We start from the raw sequence: 23,490 nt of genomic DNA on the forward strand, positions 1-23,490 counted from the left end.
AAAAAAAAAAAAAAAAAAAAAAAAAAAAAATAGTAATGTCTAGATTACTTGTGTTCCCTAATACAATGTAAATACTTTGTAATTTTTATACTGTATTGTTTAGGAGGTGATGATGAGGAAAAAAGTCTGCACATGCTCAGTGCAGATGCAGTGTTTTTTCAAATACTTTCAATCCAAAGTTGGTTGAATATACAAATGTGAAACCCATGCATATGGAGGGCTAACTGTATACTGTTTTTTCTTATACTTACCTGTGATGAGGTTTAATTTATAAAATAATTTTTAAAGTAAGGGTTACTTAACACAAGTACTGTGATACCATGATGGTTGATCTAATAACCAAGGTGGCTCCTAAAAGTGACTGATGGCGGGTAAACAGTGTGGACACACTAGACAAATGCCTGGTTCCCATCCTGGGCGGGATGGTGTGGTACAGCCTGGAATCTCATCATGCTACTCAGAACAGTGTGCAATGTGAAACTTAAAAATTGTTTATTTCTGGATTTTCCATTTAATATTTTCAGTCCACAGTTGACCTCGGGTAACAAAGGTGGAGAACCGAAACTGCCAATCAGGAGAGGCTACTGTAATTCAATTATAGAGGATAGAAACTCCTGACCAAAGAGGATATGAGATGTGGACTAGGTGAGTTCCAGATGGATTCTGGGGTAGCCTGGGCCATTACAAGTGTGGCTGAAATGGGTGGGACACAGGATAGAGAAGAAGGTATCCTGGATTTATCTGGATGGTCCCAATCTAGCGCACATGCCCTTAAAAGCAGAGATTGCAGGCTGGAGTCAGATGCTGAGGAAGGAACAAGTAGAGACCTGAAGTGTGAGGACTCTACTCCCTGTTCCTGGCTTTAAAACTGGAAAGGGGCTGGGCACAGTGGCTCACAACTGTAATCCCAGCACTTTGGGAGGCCGAGGTGGATGGATCATGTGAGGTCAGGAGTTTGAGACCAGCCTGGCCAACATGGCAAAACCCATTTCTACTAAAAATATAAAAATTAACTGGGCATGATGTCATGCACCTATAATCCCAATTGCTTGGGAGGCTGAGGCAGGAGAATTGCTTGAACCTGGGAGGCAGAGGTTGCAGTGAGCCAAGATCATACCACTGCACTCCAGCCTGGGCAAACAGAGCAAGACTCTGTCTCAAAAAACAAACAAACAAAAACAACTTGTGTTCATCAGAAAGCAATATTATGCAAATGAAATAAGGGCAAGTAACAGAGTGGGAGAAGACCGTTGTAGAGCCAACAAAGGACTGGCCTCCAAATATATAAAGAACTCAGCATCTCAATAAGAATGAAACTTAATAGAAAAGTTGGCAAATGACTTGAACCAGCCCCCTCATAAACAAGGAAAAGTCCAAATGGCCAATAAGTGCATGAAAATGTGCCCAACTTTACCACTCATCCGAGAAACCAAAATGAGATGCTACTTCACACCACTCTAATGGCTAAAATGAAAATAACAGTACCAAGTGTTGGCAAGAATGTGCAGCAACTGGGAATCTTATACACCACTGCAGGGGGCACTGTAAACTAGTGTTATCTCCTAACCAGAACATGTGTACCCATGAAGAGACAGCTGCAGTCCTAGGCATTCACCCAACAGAAATACAAACCTGCTTACCAAAGATACATACACAATGTTCATAGCAGATTCCTTTGTAGTAACTCCCAACTGGAAACAGCCCAAATATCCATTGACAGGAAGGAAAATGAGCAAATGGTGTATTCACAGTGGAACATTTTATACGATCACATAAAATGATTATTGTGCCCTGGAGGATTACACAACCAAGTGAAGTGGTTATTGCACCATGGAAGGTTACACAACCACATGAAAGGGTTATTGTGCCACGGAGTATGACACAGCCTTGTAAAGTGGATATTGTGCCATAGAGTGTTATGCAATGGCGTAAAGTGGTTGTTCTGGCACGGAACGTTATGCATGGCAATGGGTTATTGTGCCATGGAGAGTTACACAACCGCATGAAGAGGTTATTGTGCCATGGAGTCTTACATAACCGCGTAGAGGGGCTATTGTGTCGTGGAGTCTTATACAACGTGTAAATGGGTTATTTTCGATGCAGCATCACACAACCGAGTAAAATGGTTATTGTGCACGGAGCGTTAAACGACCGCATGAAGGTGTCAATGTCCATTGGGTCGTTCCACACCCCAGTAGAGAAGTGACTCCAGGCCCCAGTCCCCTACGCCGTGAGAGGAAGGAGACACAGCAGCCTACGAATGGGACCCGTGTGAACGACATTCTGCCGCGACCACCCGCGTCCAGGGTGGTGCAGGCTCGCAAGGGGATGCAGGGATGGTCAATCTGAGAGACAAGGTGCTCGTCCGCGGCGGCTGAAGGGCAGCCCACGTGCGCTCCCGGCGTTTTTTCGTCTGTTAAACCTCACCTGCCAGCAGAGGCGAAGGGCAAAGGAACCTGAAAGGTAACACTGCGCGCGCTCCCAGGTTCTGGCTGCCAGGAAGCTGCGGACACGGCCCTGCCCCCGACACACTAGGCTTCGCCCCCAGAGTCCGGTGTCGCCGGAAATATCGCATCCGGGAACTCTGCGCGCCCATGCGCAGAGCCGGAGATCGCGCGTAGGTGGACGCTGCAGCCGCGAGACGTGAGTTCTGTCCTCTCGCGGCGTGTCGGGTCTCAGTTTCCTCCCTTCCTGCCCACCGGTCGCGGAGCCGAGACCTAGTGAGGGTGGCGTCAATGACTCCAGAGCGGCTGGGACTGGGCGGTGGCTGCGTGGCTGCTCTTTCTGTCTGGGAGGGTACGCGGCAGCCCTGCTCTGGGCAGGGACTTGTGAGGGGCGCTGGCTTGTGGTTCCGGGCGGGGCGGGCGTGAGGAACTGTCTCCGTCAGGCGCGGACCCTCCCGCGTGTCTTCTCCCCTTGGGGCGCGGGCGTTCTACGCGCATCTCCTCGCCGGGCGCGAACCCCTTAACGCCTCTCCCCGCGGGGCGCGAGCCCCCTACTCTCCTCTCCTGGTGGGGCGTGGACCCCTACTCCCTCCTCTTCATGGAGCGTGGGCCCCCTATCCCCTTCTCCCCAGTGGGATGCCAACCCCGAATCTCCTCCCCTCTCCGCGTGGAGCGTGGACCCTCTAATTCCCTCTCCTGGTGGGCGCAGACCGCCTATTCTCTCCCTTTGGGGCGGAGACTCATTTCTCTTCCTCTCCCCTCCCACTGGGGCGGATCCCTTTTTTTTTCTCCCTTCCCTTAACCCCAGACTCCCCAGTATTCTTCCCCCCCCCCCGGAAGGCACAGATGGCCTTTTCTAACCTTCCCAGGGTGTGGACCCCTCCTCTCTTCCTGCACAGGTGCGGACGCCCCTCCCTTCTCCCTCTCCTCTCCTCACAAGATTTGGACTTGAACAACTTGTTCTGCTTCCCGTGTCTTACTCCCTAGGACGCTTTCCCCATTTTTCATCCTACTGTCCCTGACAACCCTGTTCTTCCTCCTTTTCCTTCCCCCAAGAGATGGTTTCCTCCTCTGCCCCTTTCTACCCACTGTGAACGTTCCGTGCCAGGCTTCCTCCCATTCCTGCTGGGTTCTGACTCCACTGACTTGCCCTTCCTCGCTTCCCTGCGGTTGTATACTGAGCTGCCGTCTCCACAAACCTCTGATGCCCGAATGCTGACCCCCAGGGACAGGCCTCTCAGACTTTAGTATCCTCAGCTGGGCATCTGCTCTCCCTCAAACTCAGTCTTTCTAGTCTCTGTAAGGAGTGACTCCTTCCACCCACAGTCCTCTTCGTCTACCTGGATGTTTCTCTTTTCCCCAATCCCCACATCGTCTCTGTCCAAAATCCCATGCCTTAACCTTTAAGATATTTCCAGAATTCAGTTAGCTGGGCGTTTTACAATGACATAAATAAAAATTCAAAAGTAGTATCAGAGGATCTCACATTTAGTAAGCATGGTTTCATCAAACTTTTGTTCCAGTTAGATATGTATGCAAGTCATCATGTACATGTGTTTCTCTCAACGCTTGTGTGAAAATTTTGAAAACCTCCAGGCTGGAGAAACCCGTACAAGAAGACACATTCAACATGTCTCCTAAAGCACGCACTTATAATCCCAGCTGCTCGGGAGGCTGAGGCAGGAGGATCGCTTGAACCTGGGAGGTGGAGGTTGCAGTGAGCCAAGATCGTGCCATTGCACTCCAGCACTGACAGAGCGAGACTCTGTCTCTAAATAAATAAATAAATAAGATAAATAAATAAATGAAAAACATAATTCCAGAATTTAGCCACATCACCACACCTCTTCTCCCTGGTACAGGTATCTCCTTGCTCCCGTGCCTCTGGCCTCCTCACTATTCAGTGGAAGCCTGTCAGGTCATATCTGTCCTCTAAACACTCTCCTTACTCAGTAACAGGTAGAATCCTCACATGCCCTAGGACTGGGGCTGCCGGGCTAAGGACTGTTTGCGGCTGGGTTGTAGGTGATGATAGAGCTTGCATCAGAGTGAAATTCCGTGCCCTAGCTTCTTCCTTGGGCAGTTCCTTCTCTGAGGTTGCTTGGCTTTTGAGTTGTGGCAGTGGATAGAGATTGGGACGGTCTGGGAAAGGAGCTGTAACTCAGAAACTGGATTGCCAGTCTGTGTGCTTCCCCAGTTTGCAGAGAGTGAGCATTTGATAGTGACAAGATTCTGCGGTTCTTTGCCTATTCCCATACTAGAGAATGCCTACTCTGTGAGGTTGAGGTCTTCATCTGTCTGATCCACTGCTGAATTATCGGTGCCTAGAACAGGGCCTGGCATACAGTACGTGTTCAGTAAATATTTGCAGAATGAAACAAAAAGGGCCATCCCTGTGACTACAGGAAGCTGGCCCTTTTCCCACATACTTAAGATCACAGAGGGGGTGTGTGATGCATCCACTGCACATCCATCTAGTGTGCACAGGCCGTTTTTTTGTTTTTTTAGAGCATTTTCCTTTGTAATACCAGTGCCTCAGGCAATATGGAGTATGGGGTGTTTGTGCTTGCGTGCATGTGTTTGAAGTTGGCATGCTTTATGTGCTATGAAACTGCAACCTGCTTCTCTCCCCGACCTTGTACTAGGTGAAGCTTTCAGCACACCGGCTTTCACTGCTCTATAGTATCCTACCTTGTGAAAATGCCACAGTGTTTTTTGTTTTGCCTTTCCTGTTGATGAACATCTTGGAAATTTCCAGGTTTTCAGCGTTTCCACCAGTGCTTTAGGGGACATGTTGAATGTGTATCCTTGTACGGGTTTCTCTAGCCTGGAGGTTTTCAAAATTTTCACACAAGTGTTGAGAGAAACACATGTACATGATGACTTGCATACATATCTAACTGGAACAAAAGTTTAATGAAACCATGCTTACTAAATGTGAGATCCTCTGATACTACTTTTGAATTTTTATTTATGTCATTGTAAAAAGGATGCCAGTGTTGATCCACCACATCTCTTAGCATTTAGAATTTTTTATTTCAACCTAGTTCTTCTGAATTGTTCATAGAGGCTGTGGTATGTCTTATACTAATAAAGACATGTTAACGTTGTGGAAACTACCCATAATATAATGTTAACTAGGAAAAACAAAAAAGGACCCAAGTTATATATACAGGTTGACTCCACCTGTTTGAAAATGATTCTCTGGGAAGAAAACAGGAAGTAAATGCACCCAAGGCTCAACAGTGAGATTATAGATTATTATCGTTGCACTTATTTATTTATGTTTTCCAGATTTTCTGCAATGAACATGCATTAATTTTGCAGTGATATCTTTAATATAAAATATGTAAATGGAATTTGAAGTTTTATTTAAATAGTAAGCTCCCTGCTGGATCCAGAATAGAATTATATTTGCCGTATTTTCACTTAACTTGTCTTCTCAGAAACATACTTAGCTCGCAAAGAGATTAAACAGGATTGAACTTGTATCAGCTGCCAACCACTGGGAGCAGCTAGAGGGCCAGTTGATTCCAGGGTTTGCCACAGGAACCTGTGAGTGCTCTGGACAGCTCTGGCTTGCCCTGACTCCAGTTCTTAGAGGCTGACACTTCTGGCCTTCCTTTACTGTCCTGCAACAAAACCTATTGACTGGAAAGGGCCTTACAAGCTAGCATTTTCCCAGGTGGTAACTCCATAGTTGTTTTTTAACAGCTTCTAGCTAGCATCATATTTTCCCCCCTTGAACACTTAACAACCATCTCTTGAATGCCTTTTGAGAAACCTGTTACAAGTTCACCTCACCAAGGTGTTAATGAATGATGATCCTGGAATATCTCTCCAGGAGACATTTGTATTTCCCTTGCCTACTTTATGTTTTGACAAGTTTCTAAAATATTCTAACAGAAAAGTTGAAAAAAAAGAGTATCGTGAATGCCTATCACCCACTCCAAGATTCACCAATTAATATTTTGCCATATTTGTTTTACATGCCTGTAATATATAACACAATTATATATTATGTATTAATGTGTATTTGTGCATATGTGTATACATATTTGTGTATGTATATATTTGTGTGGGGGCATATATGTGTATATATGTATTTTTATATGCATATATATGTGTATATTGTGTGTATATGAGTATGTACATTTGTATCTATATCTGTGCATATATGTATTTTTGTGTGCACATGTTTATGTATGTGTATGTCTACATGTATATATATTTATTACAAGTATGACACTTTACTCATAAATATGTTGGGTCATATATTCTAATAATAAAGACACTGTTTTGCATAACCATACTACCATATCACACCTAAGAAAATGAGCAATAATTTCCTGTTATCATGTGATAACCCATCCTTTTCAAAATTTCCCAATTCCTAATTATATTATGGCATTATTATTATCATCTTTTTTTTGAGACAGAGTCTCAGCCTGTTGCCCAGGCTGGAGTGCAATGGCACGATCTTGGCTCACTGCAAACTCTGCCTCCTGGGTTCAAGTGATTCTCCTGCCTCAGCCTCCCGAGTAGCTGGGATTACAAGCGCATGCCACCATGCCTGGCTAATTTTGTATTTTTAGTAGAGACAGGGTTTCACCGTGTTCCCTAGGCTGGTCTCGAACTCCTGACCTCAAGTGACCTCAAGTGATCCACCCACCTCAGTCTCCCAAAGTCCTGGGATTATAGTCATGAGCCACTGCACCCAGCCATTATGGTATTACTTTTGAGCCAAGTCTTACCACGGTTGTGAAAAGAAATTAAATGTTGGGACTCCAAACTCATTTAGCCAAAGAGAAAAGCCAAGTTGGGAACTGGGTCAAACAAACCTGCCTCCCCTGTTCCTAAGTAAGATGGCTACAAGACGAAATGCTACACGCCTCCCCCATATTTTGCCCACAAGGAAATTCCAGGTGAGCTGTTGTTAAAACTTAACCATGGTAATGCGCATTGATAGCTTATCTTTACAAGTGCAGTCACCCCGGCCTGCCAGACACAAATGCGTATCTGATTGTTCCCCTACCCCATTTTGTCTATATGTTACCGTAATGCACATTCCCCACATTTTTCCTCTGCCCTTTTTTTTTTTTTTGAGGCAGAGTGTCACCCAGGCTGGAGTGCAGTGGCATGATTTCCGCTCATGCAAGCTCCACCTCCTGGGTTTACACCATTCTCCTGCCTCAGCCTCCCGAATAGCTGGGACCCGCCACCACGCCCGGCTAATTCTTTGTGTTTTTAGTAGAGATGGGGTTTCACCATGTTAGCAAGGGTGGTCTCGATCCGAACTCGTGATCCACCTGCCTTGGCCTCCCAAAGTGCTGGGATTACACGTGTGAGCCACCGTGCCCGGCCCCTGACCCTTTTGTTTACGTGAAAATTGTGTTTCTCAATATCCTGTCCTCTCCCCTTTAAATTCTTTTTTTTTTTTTGAGATGGAGCCTCGCATCATCACCCAGGCTGGAGTGCAGTGGTACGATCTTGGCCCACTGCAACACCTCTGCCTCCTGGGTTCAAGTGATTCCCCTGCCTCAGCCTCCCAAGTAGCTGGAATTACAGGTGCCCGCCACCATGTCTGGCTAATTTTTGTGTTTTAGTAGAGATGGGATTTCACCATGTTGGCCAGGCTGGTCTCAAACTCCAGACCTCAGGTGATCTGCCCCTGTCGGCCTCCTCAAGTGCTGGGATTACAGGTGTGAGCTACCGCATCTGGTCTAAACTTTTTTTTTTTTTTGAGAAGGAGTCTCACTCTGTCACCTAGGCTGGAGTGCAGTGGCACAGTCTCTGCTCACTGCAATCTCCCTCTCCTGACTTCGAGCTTTTCTGCCTCAGCCTCCCCAGTAACTGGGATTACAGGCGTGTGCCATCATGCCCGGCTAATTTTTTTGTATTCTTAGTGGAGACGGAGTTTCACCATGTTGGCCAGGCTGATCTCAAATTCCTGACGTCAAGTTATCCACCTGCCTTGGATAACCCAGCCCCCTTTAAATTGGGAGCCCTTGGCCGGGCACAGTGCCTCATGCCTATAACCCCAGCACTTCAGGAGGCCAAGGCGGGCAGATCACGAGGTCAGGAGATCGAGACCATCCTGGTCAACATGGTGAAACCCTGTCTACTAAAAATACAAAAATTAACCGGGCGTGGTGGTGGGTGCCTGTAATCCCAGCTACTCCGGAGGCTGAGGCAGGAGAATTGCTTGAACCCGGGAGACGAAGATTGCAGTGAGCCGAGATTGCACCACTGCCCTCCAGCCTGGCAACAGAGTGAGACTCCATGTCAAAAAATAAATAGATGAATTAATTAAATAATTTGAAGCCCTGAAAATCACTTTTGGAGAAAGCCATAGACCTGTCTACTGGGCGTGTAGACAGGTCCTTAACTTTAGCAAATAAATTTCCTGAGATGATTGAGACTTGTCTCATTATTTTCCTCTATTGACAAAGTTTTTGCACTGTTGTGGTTTTTTGCTTTTTATTTTGAAATAATTAGGATTCACAGGAGGGTACAAAGAAACAGAGAGAGGTACTGTACACCTTTCAACTAGCCTCTCCCAGTGTTAACATTTTGCATATGGGATGCAGTGATTTGTTGTATCAAAACCAGGAAATTGACATTGGAACAACCTACAGAGCTTATCAGGTTTCACTAATTATATATGCACTCATTTGTGTATGTTGTCATTGTGTGAAATTTTATGCTGTGAAGCTTTGTGTAACCACCATGATCAAGATTCTTGACAGTAGCTCACTGCAGCACCCCCTTGTGCTCCTCTTGGGTAGCCATCCTCATACTCCCATCCCCAACCCCTAACCTCTGTCAGCTGCTTTTTTTTTGTTTTTGTTTTTTTGTTTTGTTTTGTTTTGTGACAGAATCTTGCTCTGTTGCCCAGGCTGGAGTACAGTGGTGTGATCTTGGCTCACTGCAACCTCCACTTCCTGGCCTCAAGCGATTCTCCTGCCTCAGCCTCCCGAATAGCTGGGATTACAGGCATTTGCCGCCACACCCAGCTAATTTTTTTGTATTTTTACTAGAGACGGGGTTTCACCCTGTTGGCCAGGCTGGTCTCGAACTCCTAACCTCAAATGATCTACCCACCTTGGCCTCTGAAAGTGCTGGGATTACAGGCATAAGCGCCTGGCCCTGTCGACTATTAGTCTATGCTCCGTCTCTGTAATTACGTTATTTGGTAAATGTTAGGAAAGTGGAATCATGAAGTATATATATTTTTGAGATTGGCTTCTTTTTACTCAGTAGAATTTCCTTGAGGTCCATCCAAGTTACTGTAGCAGTAGTTCCTTTTTACTGACAAGTATTCTATGGTATCTTAGTTTATTTTTTACTGCTATAACAATACCTGAAACTGAGTAATTTACAAAGAACAGAAATTTGTTTTTTGTAGTTCTGGAGGCTGAAAGTGCAAGATCAAGGCATAGGTATTTGGTCTGGTGAAGGTCTGCTTGCTGTGTCCTCACATGGCAGAAGGAAGAAAGACAGCAAACTCCTTCTGCAAGCCCTTTTTATAATTGCATTAATCCATTCATGAGAGCAGACATCTGAGACCCCTCATGACCTAAACACTTCCCAGAAGGCCACACCTCCCAACACTGTTGCATTGGGAATTTAATTTTCCAACACATGGAGCCAGGTGTGGTGGCTCATGCCCACAATCCCAGCACTTTGGGAGGTCGAGGTAGGAACATCACTTGAGCGCAGGAGTTGAAACCAGACTGGGCAACATAGGGAGACGCAGTCTCTAACAGTAACAACAAAACATCTACCTATCTATCTATATTTATATATACATACACACACACATATGTGTATATTTTTCCCAACTTTGGAGGGCATGCATTCAAATCATCGCACATGGTATGAGTGTACCAAGGTTTGTTTAACCATTCATTCATTGGAAGACATCAGGATAGTTTCTAGTTACTGGCCATTGTGAATAAAGTGACTGTAACTTTAGTGGACAGGTGTTTGCATGAGCCTTTGTAAGTCTTCTATGAACGTGTGATGTCTTTTCATTTATTTGTATCATTTTAACTTCATTGAGCAGTGTTTTGTAGTTTCCAGTGTATCAGTTTTTTGTCTCTTTAGTTAAGATACTATTCTAAATGCAATTTTTTCTTAATTTTCTTTTTGGATTGTTCATTGTTAGTATATAGAAATGCAACAGAGTTTTCTGTGTTGGTTTTCTTTTTTTTTTTTTTTTTGAGACAGAGTCTTGCTCTGTCGCCCAGGCTGGAGTGCAGTGGCCAGATCTCAGCTCACTGCAAGCTCCCCTACCGGGTTCACGCCATTCTCCTGCCTCAGCCTCCCGAGTAGCTGGGACTACAGGCGCCCGCCACCACGCCAGGCTAGTTTTTTGTATTTTTTAGTAGAGACGGGGTTTCACCGTGTTAACCAGGATGGTCTCGATCTCCTGACCTCGTGATCCACCCGTCTCGGCCTCCCAAAGTGCTGGGATTACAGGCTTGAGCCACCGCGCCTGTCCTCTGTGTTGGTTTTCTATTCTGCAACATTGCTGAATTTGTTAGTTTCAACAGGTTTCTGCGTGTTGTAATCATCAGTGTTTCCCTGTGTAAAACCACGTTATCTGTGAATTGAGAGAATTTTACTTCCTCCGTTCCTTTTGTAGATGTCTTTTATTTGTTTTTCTTGCCTAATTGTTCTGGCCAGAACTTCCAATAAATATTACGTTGAATAGAAGTGGTGAAGGCGGCCATAATTCTCTTGTTTCCGATCTTAGAAGAAAGTTTTATTTATTTTGTGTTTTAGACAGGGTGTCACTGTGTCCAGACTGGAGTGCACAGGTGCCATCATGGCTCACGATAGCCTCGAACTCAGGCTCAAGTGATCCTCCTACCTTGGCCTCCTGAACAGCTGCCACTACAGATGCATGCCACCATGTCCAGCTAATTTTTTTACTTTTTGTAGAGACAGGGTCTCACTCTGTTGCCCACATTAGTCTCAGACTCCTGGGCTCAAGCATTCCTCTCACCTCAGCCTCTCAAAGCACTGGGGTTACAGGCATGAGTCACTGCACCCAGCCAAATTTTATTAATGTCTTTCACCGTTGAACATGATGTAAGATGTGAATTTTTCATATGTGTCTTTTATTATTTTGAGGTAGTTTCCTTCCACACCTAGTTTATTGAGTGTTTTTTTTAAATCATGCCAGGGTGTTGGGGCTGGGCGCAATGGCTCACACCTGTAATCTGGGCATTTTGGGAGGCCGAGATGGGCATATCGCTTAAGCGCAGGAATTTGAGACCAGACTAAGCAAGGTGGCAAAACCCCATCTGTGCAAAAAATAAAAAATTAACCGGGAGTCATGACTTGTGCATGTAGTCCCAGCTGTGGGGAGACTGAGGTGGGAGGATCACCTTACCCCAGGGCAGTCGAGGCTTCAGGGAGCCATGATTGCACCACTGCACTCCAGCCTGGGTCACAGAGTAAGACTGGTCTCAAAAAAATGAAATAAAAAGTAAAGAAAGGCAGGGGTCGGGTGCTGAATTTTGTCCAGTGCTTTTAATGCATCCTTTGAGATGGTTGTGTTGTTTTCTTTCTCCTGTTACTGTGATGTATTACATTAATTAATTTTCGTATGTTGAAATATCCTTGCATTCCATGAATAAGTCCTACTTGGTCATGGTGTGTAATCCTCGTAATACACTGATGAATTCGGTTTCCTAGTATTTTGATGAAGATTTTCCATGAACATTTAAGGGATATGGTTTCTAGGTTTCTTGTAGTGTGCTTGCCTGGCTTTGGTATCAAGGTAATGCTAGCCTCATAGGATGAGTTAGGAAGTGTTCCCTCCTCATGTTTTGGAAGAGTCTGAGAGGAATTGATATTCTTCTTTAATTGTTTGGTACATGCTGGTCATGGTGGCTCATGCCAGTAATCCCAGGACTTCGGGAGGCCAAGGTGGGAGGATTGCTTGAGGCCAGGAGTTCAGGACCAGCCTGGACAACATAGTGAGACCATGTCTCTATTTAAAAAAAAAAAAACTTGGCCTGGCACGGTGGCTCAAGCCTGTAATCCCAGCACTTTGGGAGGCTGAGGCGGGCGGATCACGAGGTCAGGAGATCGAGACCATCCTGGCTAACATGGTAAAACCCCGTCTCTACTAAAAAAATACAAAAAACTAGCCGGGCGAGGTGGCGGGCGCCTGTAGTCCCAGCTACTTGGGAGGCTGAGGCAGGAGAATGGTGTAAACCCGGGAGGCGGAGCTTGCAGTGAGCTGACATCCGGCCACTGCACTCCAGCCTGGGCGGCAGAGCAAGACTCCATCTCAAAAAAAAAAAAAAAAAAAAAAACTTTATAAGTAGCTGCACATGGTGGCACATACCTGTAGTCCCAGCTACTCTGGAGACTGAGGCAGGAGGATTGATTGAGCCCAGGAGTTGGAGGCCATTGTGAGCTGTGATCACACCACTGCACCCCTGCTGGGGTAGCAGAATGAGACCCTGTCTTAAAAATTTTTTTTTTCGGGGGGTTCAGTTTTAACCATGCAAACAACCCTGAGAGCTACTGTTGAATGCCACAAGTCCAAGACAAGAGCATGTGGATGGTGCAGTCTTGCTCACGTGGAGTTCAGGGCCAATCAAAGCAGTCTGTAGTAATGGAGGTTAGAGCAGTGATTACCTCCAGAAAATGGGTTTTTTTTTTTTTTTTTTTGAGACAGAGTCTCGCTCTGTCCCCCAGGCTGGAGTGCACTGGCGCGATCTTGGCTCACCGCAAGCTCCACCTTACGGGTTCACCCCATTCTCCTGCCTCAGCCACCCGAGTAGCCGGGACTACAGGTATGTGCCACCATGTGGTAGCCCGCCACCACGCCTGGCTAATATTTTGTATTTTTAGTAGAGACAGGGTTTCACCGTGTTGGCCAGGATGGTCTCAATCTCCTGACCTCGTGATCCACCCGCCTTGGCGTCCCAAAGTGCTGGGATTGCAGGTGTGAGCCACCGCGCCCGGCCTAAAAATGGGAATGTTTTATGTCATGGATTGTCCTGGTTGACCAGCTGCGTACACATATGAAAACTCATGAAAATACATCTAAAGACTCAGTGAGTCGTCCACTTTGAATTTATTCTGTTTAAATTATGCTTCAGTTTGTAATAAAAAGGTGGTTACAGCTTGGACCACAGTGGTGGAGGAAGTGTAAATTGGTAGGATACTGGGTGTATTTGAAAGTCAGAGCTGACAGCATAGGTGTGACTTTTGAGAAGAGGGAGAGTGGAGAATGGAGGATGTCCATCCCAGTGGAGCAGGTTTCTGGTCCCTTCCACTGAGAAAATGGGGTGGCTGTGTACTGGGATTGGGAAGACTCAGGGAGAAGCAGCCTGGGCCATGCCACAGCCTTTGGTGTCTTCAGGGTGTAATGACGGGCAGAGTTCTAAGGGTTGGGAGGCCTAGACAGTCCAGTATGCATATCTGGATTCAGAGGAGGCAAGTAGATGGGACAGGTGAAGTGAGAATGGTAATGGGAGTGGAGAGGAGAGTGGAAGATGATTTGTGTTTGGATAGACAGAAAAGCAAAGCATCAGGAGACACTGAAGAAACATCTTGGGGACAGTTGGAGATCAAGTTCTCTTCAGTGAAGGGACTTCAGAAATACAGCTAGAGGATGGGCATGGTGGCTCACGCCTATACTCGCAGAACTCTGGAAGGCTGAAGCCAGAGGTTCACTTGAGACCAGGAGTTTGAGACCAACCTGGGCAAAATAGTGAGACCTATCTCTACAAAAAATAATTTTTAAAAAAATTAGCTGGGAGTGGCAGGGCGCGGTGGCTCCTGCCTGTAGTCCCAGCACTTTGAGAGGCCAAGGCGGGCGGATCACGAGGTCAGGAGATTGAGACCATCCTGGCTAGCATGGTGAAACCCCGTCTCTACTAAAAATACAAAAAAATTAGCCGGGCTTGGTGGCAGGTGCCTGTAGTCCCAGCTACTCGGGTGGCTGAGGCAGGAGAATGGCATGAACCCAGGAGGTGGAGCTTGCAGTGAGCCGAGACTGCGCCACTGCACTCCAGCCTGGGTGACAGAGTGAGACTCTGTCTCAAAAAAAAAAAAAATTAGCTGGGAGTGCTAACATGCACCTGTGGTCTCAGTTACTTAGGAGGCTGAGGTGGGAGGAGCCTAGGAGATTGAGTTCAGGCTGGGCAACATAGCTAGACCCTGTCCCTTTTTAAAAATCATAATATCTAAAGTGATATTTATTTGGTATCCTTCATCCATCTTCATATTCTTTTCCTACCATGCAAGTGTATAACTGAAAATCTGTATATACCTGGTTAATTTATTTTGGTAGGATGTGTGTGTGTGCACATATGATTTTATAAAAGCTTTTTGTGGAAATACGATATACATGCTAAAAAAAATACATAAACGTAAAACTAAAAGTTTTCAGAAAGTAAATATACTGTGCACTTTCAGTAAATATACTTCCTCTTTCATATGCCTAAGAAATGTACCCATATTTTTGTGTACTCTTAGTTTATTCACTTTTGTAAATGTGTGGTATTTTACCATTCCCCAGTTGGTGACATTTGGATAGTGTCTAGTCTCAGGCTATTATGAAGAGAGTTTCTATGAACATACATACACGTTTCTCTTGGTTGTACACTTGCAAGTGGAATTGCTGTGTCACAGAATGGGCACAACATCAGATATAGTAGATACTGGCTTGGCTGATGTTAATATTTACACACTACCATTCTAACTCTAGCAGCTTCTTCTCTAAGGATTCACAAATTTTCCCCTTTTCCTCTTCAGCCTGGGAAACAAAAGTCAAATGGAAGCATCAACTCGGGATATTGTTGGGAAAGAACCGTCCAATTTTGTGAACATGAAAAGGTTCTTCGGGGATGATTTGTGTTTATCTGCATCAGGAGAAGTCTGGGAACGTGAGGACCAGGTGGAAATGCTCCGTAGAAATCCAGAGGTGCATTTGAGGCAAACGGCATCCACACACAAGGGCCCAGAACATCTGCGAGGGGCTGTGGTCACCGTGAGCATTGTGGTCGTCTGCTCAGTCCTAGCTGCATGTCAGAGAGGTCCTCAAACAACAGGTTTCTGTGAACGTGATTCAAAGGTTAAACATATTAGTTACATACATAATTGTCAGAAAGGCTCTAAAGGTCAACTTCTTGAGGAAAATGATGACTGTAGAGCAGCCATCAGCCAGGGTGGACAACCTAGGCACCTGGATGAAGATCTAACAAGGAGATGAGCCTTCAAAATGTAACGAAAGTGGTAACTCCTTCAGCCTTTCTGCACACCTTAGTGAACAACATGTAGTTGCCAGGGAACGACACAAAGGAGGACATGAGGTGGTGTTTGATAAGGACACATGTCCTTATGAACACAGTGGAAGTATCTCTGAAAATGAATACAGTGACTGCAGTGAATGTGGACTATCCATTAGAAATCTCATTTCATCAGTCACCAGAGGACTCATACTGAAGAGAGCCCTTATACCTGTAATGACTGCAGAAAATCCCTCTCTAAGAATTACAGCTTGATTGTACATCAAAAAATCCACACAGGAGAGAAATCCCATAAATGCAATCAGTGGGAAAGCCTTCAGTGCTGGTCCACCTTTACCAAGCATGAGAAGACCCACATAGGAGAGAAGCCCTGTGAAAGGAATCCCAGCTGTGGGAAGGCCTTCAGCTGCCACTCTTCCCTGGTTTTGCATCTCAGAAGTCATACTGGGGAAAAACTATTCAAATATAATGAATGTGAAAAATCCTTTTCTTATGTCTCCCACCTTATTGTCCATCTGAGAATTCACACGTGAGGAGATCCCTGTGTATGCACTGGGTGGAGAAAGGCCTTCACTGATCACACATAGCTTATTAAACATGGGAGAATTCACACTGGAAAGAAACCATCTGTGTGTATGGAGTGTGGAAAATTCTCCAACCACAACAGTCACCTCTTTTGCATCAAAAAAATCATTCTGGAAAGAAATCTCGTGAGTTAAACAACGTGAAAAAACTTTCATCGGGATTATGTACCTCATAAGGCACAAGAGGATTCATACTGGTGAGACGGTCTGTGGCTGTAACCGGTGTCAAACTTTTCAGGAACATCGTGGGCCTCATCTGGCACCGGAGGACTCATACTGGTGAGAAGCCCTACAAGTGTAATCAGTGTGGCAAAGCCTTCAGGGACAGCTTCTGTCTGACCAAGTACAGGAAGGCACGTGCTCAGGCAACCTTGTACCAGTGTGTCTAGTGTGGGAAAGTTCCCAAGTATCTGTGCTCTTGCTGGACACCAGAGTTGACACATTGGACTGACACCTATGGGGATTCAGTGAGCATGTGTGACAGTGACTGATCTGATTCTCTTTACTTATGCATTGTCAAAGACTTCATGTTGAAGAGTTTATGTTGTTTGAAAATAACGAATCTGTTTTTCCATGTATAAATGGAAGAACAAAGCCTGGGTGTCAGCACGTGTTTACAGCATGGTGCACTCAATGTTTTGTTTTATTTATTTTTGAGGTGGAGTTTCACCCTTGTCACCCAGGCTGCAGTGCAATGGTGCGATCTCAGCTCCCTGCAGCCTCTGCCTCTTGGGTTCAAGCGATTCTCCTGCCTCAGACTCCTGAGCAAGTAGCTGGGATTACAGGTACCCACCATCACACTAATTTTTTTGTATTTTTTTAAGTAGAGACAGAGTTTCACCATGTTGGTCAGGCTGGTCTTGAACTCCTGACCTGAAGTGATCTGCCCACCTTGACCTCCGAAAGTGATGGGATTACAGGTGTGAGCCACTGTGCCCGGCCTGTACTGAATATTTTAAACCTGCTGTTGAGACTTCCTCAGAATAAAGATTCCTTTCCTTTTTTGTAGGGGGACGGAGTCTCACTCTGTTGCCCTAGCTGGAGTCCAGTGGCACAATCTTGGCTCACTGCAAGCTCCGCCTCCCAGGTTCATGCCATTCTGCCTCAGCCTCCCGAGTAGCTGCAACTATAGGTGCCCGCCGCCACCACGCCCGGCTAATTTTTTTGTATTTTTAGTAGAGACGGGGTTTCACCGTGTTAGCCAGGATGGTCGCGATCTCCTGACCTCGTAATCCACCTGCCTCGGCCTCCCAAAGTGCTGGGATTACAGGTATGAGCTGCCACTCCCGGCCTGATACCTTTCAAAATATGGCTGCTCATTGACAAGAGCTGTGATGAAGATTTACAAGGAGATGAATGTTGTTCTCATGCCTGCTAACACAACATGTATTCTGCAGCCCATCATAGATCAGGAGTAATTTTGACTTTCCAGTCTTACTATTTAAGAACAGATGTCTTGGCCAGGCATGGTGGCTCACGACTATAATCCCAGCACCTTGGGAGGCCAAGGTGGGCAGATCACGAGGTCAGGAGTTCGAGACCCGCCTGACCAATATGCTGAAACTCCGTCTCTACTAAAAATACAAAAGAACTCAGCTGGGCATGATGGCGCACACCTGTGATCCCAGTGTGGAGCATGCCACAGTGGAGCATGCCTGTAGTTCCAGCTACTCAGGAGGCTGAGGCAGGAGAATCGCCTGAACCCGGGAGGCAGAGGTTGCAGTGAGCAGAGATTAAGCCACTGCACTCCAGCCTGGGCGACAGAATGAGACCATGTCTCATGCCTCAGTCTCCAGGTAGCTGGGACTACAGATGCCCGCCACCACGTCCAGTGAATTTTTTGTATTTTTAGTAGAGATGGGGTTTCACTACATAGCCAAGATGGTTTTTTTTTTTTTGAGACAGAGTCTCCCTCTGTCGCCCAGGCTGGAGTGCAGTGCTGCAACCATGGCTTGCTGCAGCCTCGACCTCTAGGCCCAAGTTGTCCTCTCACCTCAACCTCCTACCTAGCTGGAACTACCAGCATGTACCACCTTGCCTGGCTAATTTTTTTTATGTTTTGTAGAGACAGCGTCTCACCATGTTGCTCAAGTTGGTCTTGAACTCCTGGGCTGAAGTGATCCTCTTGCCTCATCCTCACAAAGTGCTGGTATTACAGGTGTGAGCCGTTGTGCCTGGCCTAGAATGTTCTTAATGGCATCTAGCATAGTGAATCATTTCCAGAAGGTTTTTAATTTACTTTCCCTGGATCCATCCAAGGAATCACTACTATCTGTGGCAGCTATAGCCTTACAAAATACATACTTTTTTTTTTTTTTTCTGATAAGGAGTCTCACTCTCTTGCCCTGGCTAGAGTGCAGTGGTGTGATCTCAGCTCACTGCAACCTCTGCCACCTGGATTCAGGCGATCCTAATGCCTCAGCCTCTTGAGTAGCTGGGACTACAGGCATGCTCCACTGTGGCCGGCTAATTTTTTATTTATAGTAGAGACAGGGATTCATCATGTTGGCCAGCCTGGTCTCAAACTCCTAAGCTCAAGTAATCTACCCACCTCAACCTCCCGAAGTGCTGGGATTACAGGCGTGAGCCACTGCGCCTAGCTGCAAACTACATTCTTTTTTTTTTCTGAGACAGAGTCTCGCTCTGTTACCCAGGCCGAAGTGCGGTGGCGCGATCTGGGTTCCCTGCCAACTCCGCCTTCGGGGTTCACGCCATTCTCCTGCCTCAGTCTCCAGGTAGCTGGGACTACAGATGCCCGCTACCACGTCCGGCGAATTTTTTGTATTTTTAGTAGAGATGGGGTTTCACTACATAGCCAAGATGGTCTCAATCTTCTGACCTTGTGATCCACCCGCCTCAGCCTCCCAAAGTGCTGGGATTTCAGGTGTGAGCCATTGCACCTGGTCCAAACTGCATTTGTACATAAGAAGACTGGAAAGGCAAAATTATTACTCCGTGATCCATGGGCTGCAGAATACATGTTGTGTTGGCAGGTGCAAGAACAACATTAATTTCCTTGTGTATCTTCATCAGAGCTCTTGTCAATGAGCAGCCATGATTTGAAAGGAATCTTTTTTTCTGAGGAAGAAGTCTCAACAGTGGGTTTAAAATATTCAGTACACCAAATTGTAAACACGTGCTGTCATCAGGCTGTGTTTACATTTATAGACAATGCTCAGAGTAGATTTAACATAAATCTTAAGGCCGTAGGGTTTTCAGAATGGTAAATGAGCTTTGGTTTCAACTTAAAGTCACCAGTTGTATTAGCCCTTAACAAGAGTCGGCCTGTTGTTCTTTAAAGCTTTGAAGCCAGGCATTGACTTCCTTCTAGCTGTGAAAACACTGCCGGGCATCTTCCAACAGAAGGCGGTTTTCTCTACATTTAAACAGTTGTCTACTGTAGCCACCTTCATCAATGATCCTAGCTAAATCTGGAGAACTTGCTGCAGTTTCTACATTAGCACTTGCTGCTTCACCTTGCACTTTTATGTTATGGAGATGACTTAAACTTCATGAACCAACCTCTGCTAGCTTCAGACTTTTCTTATTTTATTTTATTGAGACAGAGTCTCACTCTTTTGCCTAGGCTACAGTGCAGTGGCGTGATCTCGGCTCACTGCCAACCTCTGCCACCTGGGTTCAAGCGATTTTCATGCCTCAGCCTCCTGAGTAGCTGGGATTACAGGCACCCGTCACCACGCCTGGCTAATTTTTTTGTATTTTTAGTAGACATGGGGTTTTGCCATGTTGACCAAGCTGTTCTCAAACTCCTGACCTCAGTGATCTACCCACCTCTGTCTCCCAAAGTGCTGGTATTACAGGCATGAGCCACCACACGCGGCCCAGAATTTTTTTTTTTTTTTTTTTTGAAAGAGTCTTGCTCTGTTGCCCAGGCTGGAGTGCAGTGGCACAATCTCAGCTCACAGCATCCTTCGTCTCACCTCCCAGGTTGAAGCAATTCTCCTGCCTCAGTCTCCTGAGTAGCTGGGACTACAGGCGCCCGCCACCATGCCCAGCTAATTTTTGTATTTTTAGTAGAGGCGAGGTTTCACCATGTTGGCTAAGCTGGTCTCGAACTCCTGACCTCAGGTGATCCACCCGCCTGCCTCCCAAAGTGTTGGGATTACAGGTGTGAGCCACCGCGCCTGGCTGGCCCAGACTTTTCTTCTGCATCTTCCTCGCCTCTCTCAGCCTTCACAGAAATGAAGAGAGTCAGGACCTTGCTCTGGATTAGGCTTTGGCTTAAGAGAATGTTAGCTCTCTTTGGGTAGTTTGATCTCCTATCCAGACCATTAAAGCTTTCTCCCTATTGGCAACAAAGCCGTTTCAGTTTCTTGTCATTCATATATTCACTGGAGTCACACTTTTCATTTCTCTCAAGTTTTTCTCTTGCCATCACGATTTGGCTGTTTGGCACAAGAGGGCTAAATTTGGGCCTGTCTTTCATTTGACACACCTTCCTCACTAAGTTTAATTATTTCTAGCTTTTGATTTGAAGTTAGAGGTTTGGCTCTTCCTTTCACTTGAACACTTAGTGGCCATTGTAGGGTTATTAACTGGCCTAATTTCAATATTGTTTTGTCTCAGGGACTAGGGAGGCCTGAGGAAAGAGAGAGAGACAAAGAGTGTGTATGAGTGAGCAATAGCAGGTTGGGGGAGGTTCAGGACACACAACAATTATCTGCTAAGTTCATTGTCTTACATACGTGTGGTTCCTTTCACTCCAGGACAATTACAATAGTTACAACAAAAATTACCACAGATCATCATAACAGATAATAATAATGCAATAGTTTGAAGTATTTTGAGAATTACCAAAATGTGACACAGAGACACAAAGAGAGCATACGCTGTTTGATAAATGATGACAATAGACTTAATTGACACAGATTGCCACAAACCTTCAACTTGTAAAAAATGCAGCATCTGCATAGGATAATTAAGCAAAGTGCAAGAAAACAAGGTAACGCCTATACCTGCAAGTTAGTCCTGACACAGAACCCTAAAGACTTACTGTATTTCCTTTATTCTGTGATACGTATCTTGCCATATTTTAACATCTGAAATCAAATCATGTTAATCAGTGATGTAGTTTAATTGGCAGCCTTTTTTTTTTTTTTTTTTTTTTTTAAGAGTCTCACTGTGTCATCCAGGCTGGAGTACAGTGGTGCAATCTTGGCTCACTGTAGCCTCCACCTGCCAGGTTCAAGCGATTCTGCTGCCTCAGCCTCTGAAGTAGCTGAGATTAGAGGTGCACGCCACCACACCCAGCTAATTAAGGTATTTTAGTAGAGGCGGAGTTTTGCCAGGCTGGTCTTGAACTCCTGACCTCAGGCCACCTCGGTCTCCCAAAGTGCTGGGATTACAGGTGTGAGGCACCATGCCTCAGGCAGCCTTTTATTGGCACAGAAAATGTACATGTTACCATCTGTTGTCTTGGAATCAATGAAATAAGAGTAATATCAGAAGGAGGAATTGAATGATTAGTGAGATTAGTCCATTTGAGGAGAAATAGAACTCTCAAGGAAAAAATCTGTTGCTGAGATGACAATTAATATTGACATATCCGATGCAGTACAAAATGTCCAGTCTGTGTGCCATTGTAGCCCCTCCTACCTTGCTGAATAATCATTGTTATCCCCCTTCTTTCTTACAGCCTGTGTCAGCCATGATTATTATTTTATTGCAAGATTTTTAAAGTTCATAATGTGGAGGGAAGCCAAACAGCACAGAAGAGTATATGTTGTTTTGTTTTTTTTTGAGACGGAGTCTCGCTCTGTCACCCGGGCTGGAGTGCAGTTCCCGGATCTCAGCTCACCGCAAGCTCCGCCTCTCTGGTTTACGCCATTCTCCTGCCTCAGCCTCCCCAGTAGCTGGGACTACAGGCTCCCGCCACCTCGCCCGGCTAATTTTTTTGTATTTTTTAGTAGAGACGGGGTTTCACCGTGTTAACCAGGATGATCTCGATCTCCTGACCTCGTGATCCTCCCGTCTCGGCCTCCCAAAGTGCTGGGATTACAGGCTTGAGCCACCACTCTTTTTTTCTTTTTTAGATGGAGTTTTGCTCTTTTGCCCAGGCTGGAGTGCAGTAGGGCGATCTCAGCTCACTGCAGTCTCCGCCGTCCAGTTTCCAGTGATTCTCCTGCCTCAGCCTCCCAAGTAGCTGGAATTACAGGTGCCTGCCACCATGCCTGTTAAATAAGCTGCCTAAACAGGGAAAAGTCACCATCCTTATGGAGCTTCTACTGTAGCTTTTAAACTGAAATACCTTTTGGTATCATGTGTATGTGTATGCATGTGTGTACTTTGAGCCTTTTATTTATAAAAGAAAACATAATATGCCTGGTAGCTAATAGGTGCTCATTTAAGTGTGTGATCGCGGGCTGCTCAGAAGGCCTATATAGGAAACTCAACCCTAATTAAAGAAAAAAAGTATGTGAAATGACATGAACACATTGGTGCAGGGCCATGCAGCCTGGTTAGGAGTGAGACTCCCTCTCAAAAAACAGGAAAAAAAAAAAGGCCAGGCGCGGTGGCTCACACCTGTAATCCCAGCACTTTGGGAGGCCGAGGTGGACGAATCACCTGAGGTCAGGAGTTTCAGACCAGCCTGGCTGACATGGTGAAACCCCGTCTCTACTAAAAATGCAAAAATTAGCCGGGCGTGGCAGCGCATGCCTGTAATCCCAGCTACTCAGGAGACTGAGGCAGGAGAATTGCTTGAATTCAGGAGGCAGAGTTTGCAATGAGCTGAAATTGCATCACTGCTCTCCAACCTTGGCAACAGAGCAAGACTCTGTCTCAAAAAAAAAAAAAAAAAGAAGAAGAAGAAGAAAAAGAAAGTGTTTATGGGAAAGCACAAGACTTAGAATAGCTAAAATAACTTTGAAACAGAAAAAAAGTGGGAGGAATAACTGCACCTGATGTTGTTACTCTGTAGCCACGGTAACCCAGTGTGGTGTTGGCTGACACATAGATCAGTGGAACAGAATCGAGAACCCAGAAATAGACCAACAAAGATATTCCTGACTGATTTTTTAAGGAGCAAAAGCTATTCAATGCAGGAAAGATAACCATTTCCAGATGGTGCAAGAGCAGTTGGCCATCTGTGGTGTAATAAAACCATTTGATCTTTTTTCTTTTTTTTTTTTCTTTTTTTCTTTCTTTTTTTTTTTTTTT

General features: G+C 45.5%; 1 long non-coding RNA gene across 1 annotated transcript; it reads left to right on the forward strand.

Moving 5' to 3' along the window:
* Positions 1 to 2,565: 2,565 nt before the first annotated feature.
* On the forward strand, positions 2,566 to 16,910 carry LOC108514402 (uncharacterized). Its single transcript, XR_001881215.1, has 2 exons — positions 2,566 to 2,643; positions 15,234 to 16,910. It is a non-coding gene; the product is annotated as an uncharacterized LOC108514402 (long non-coding RNA).
* Positions 16,911 to 23,490: the final 6,580 nt, after the last annotated feature.

Source organism: Rhinopithecus bieti, unplaced genomic scaffold, assembly GCF_001698545.2.
Source record: "Rhinopithecus bieti isolate Rb0 unplaced genomic scaffold, ASM169854v2 scaffold_32008, whole genome shotgun sequence".
Classification (NCBI taxonomy): Eukaryota; Metazoa; Chordata; class Mammalia; order Primates; family Cercopithecidae; genus Rhinopithecus; species Rhinopithecus bieti.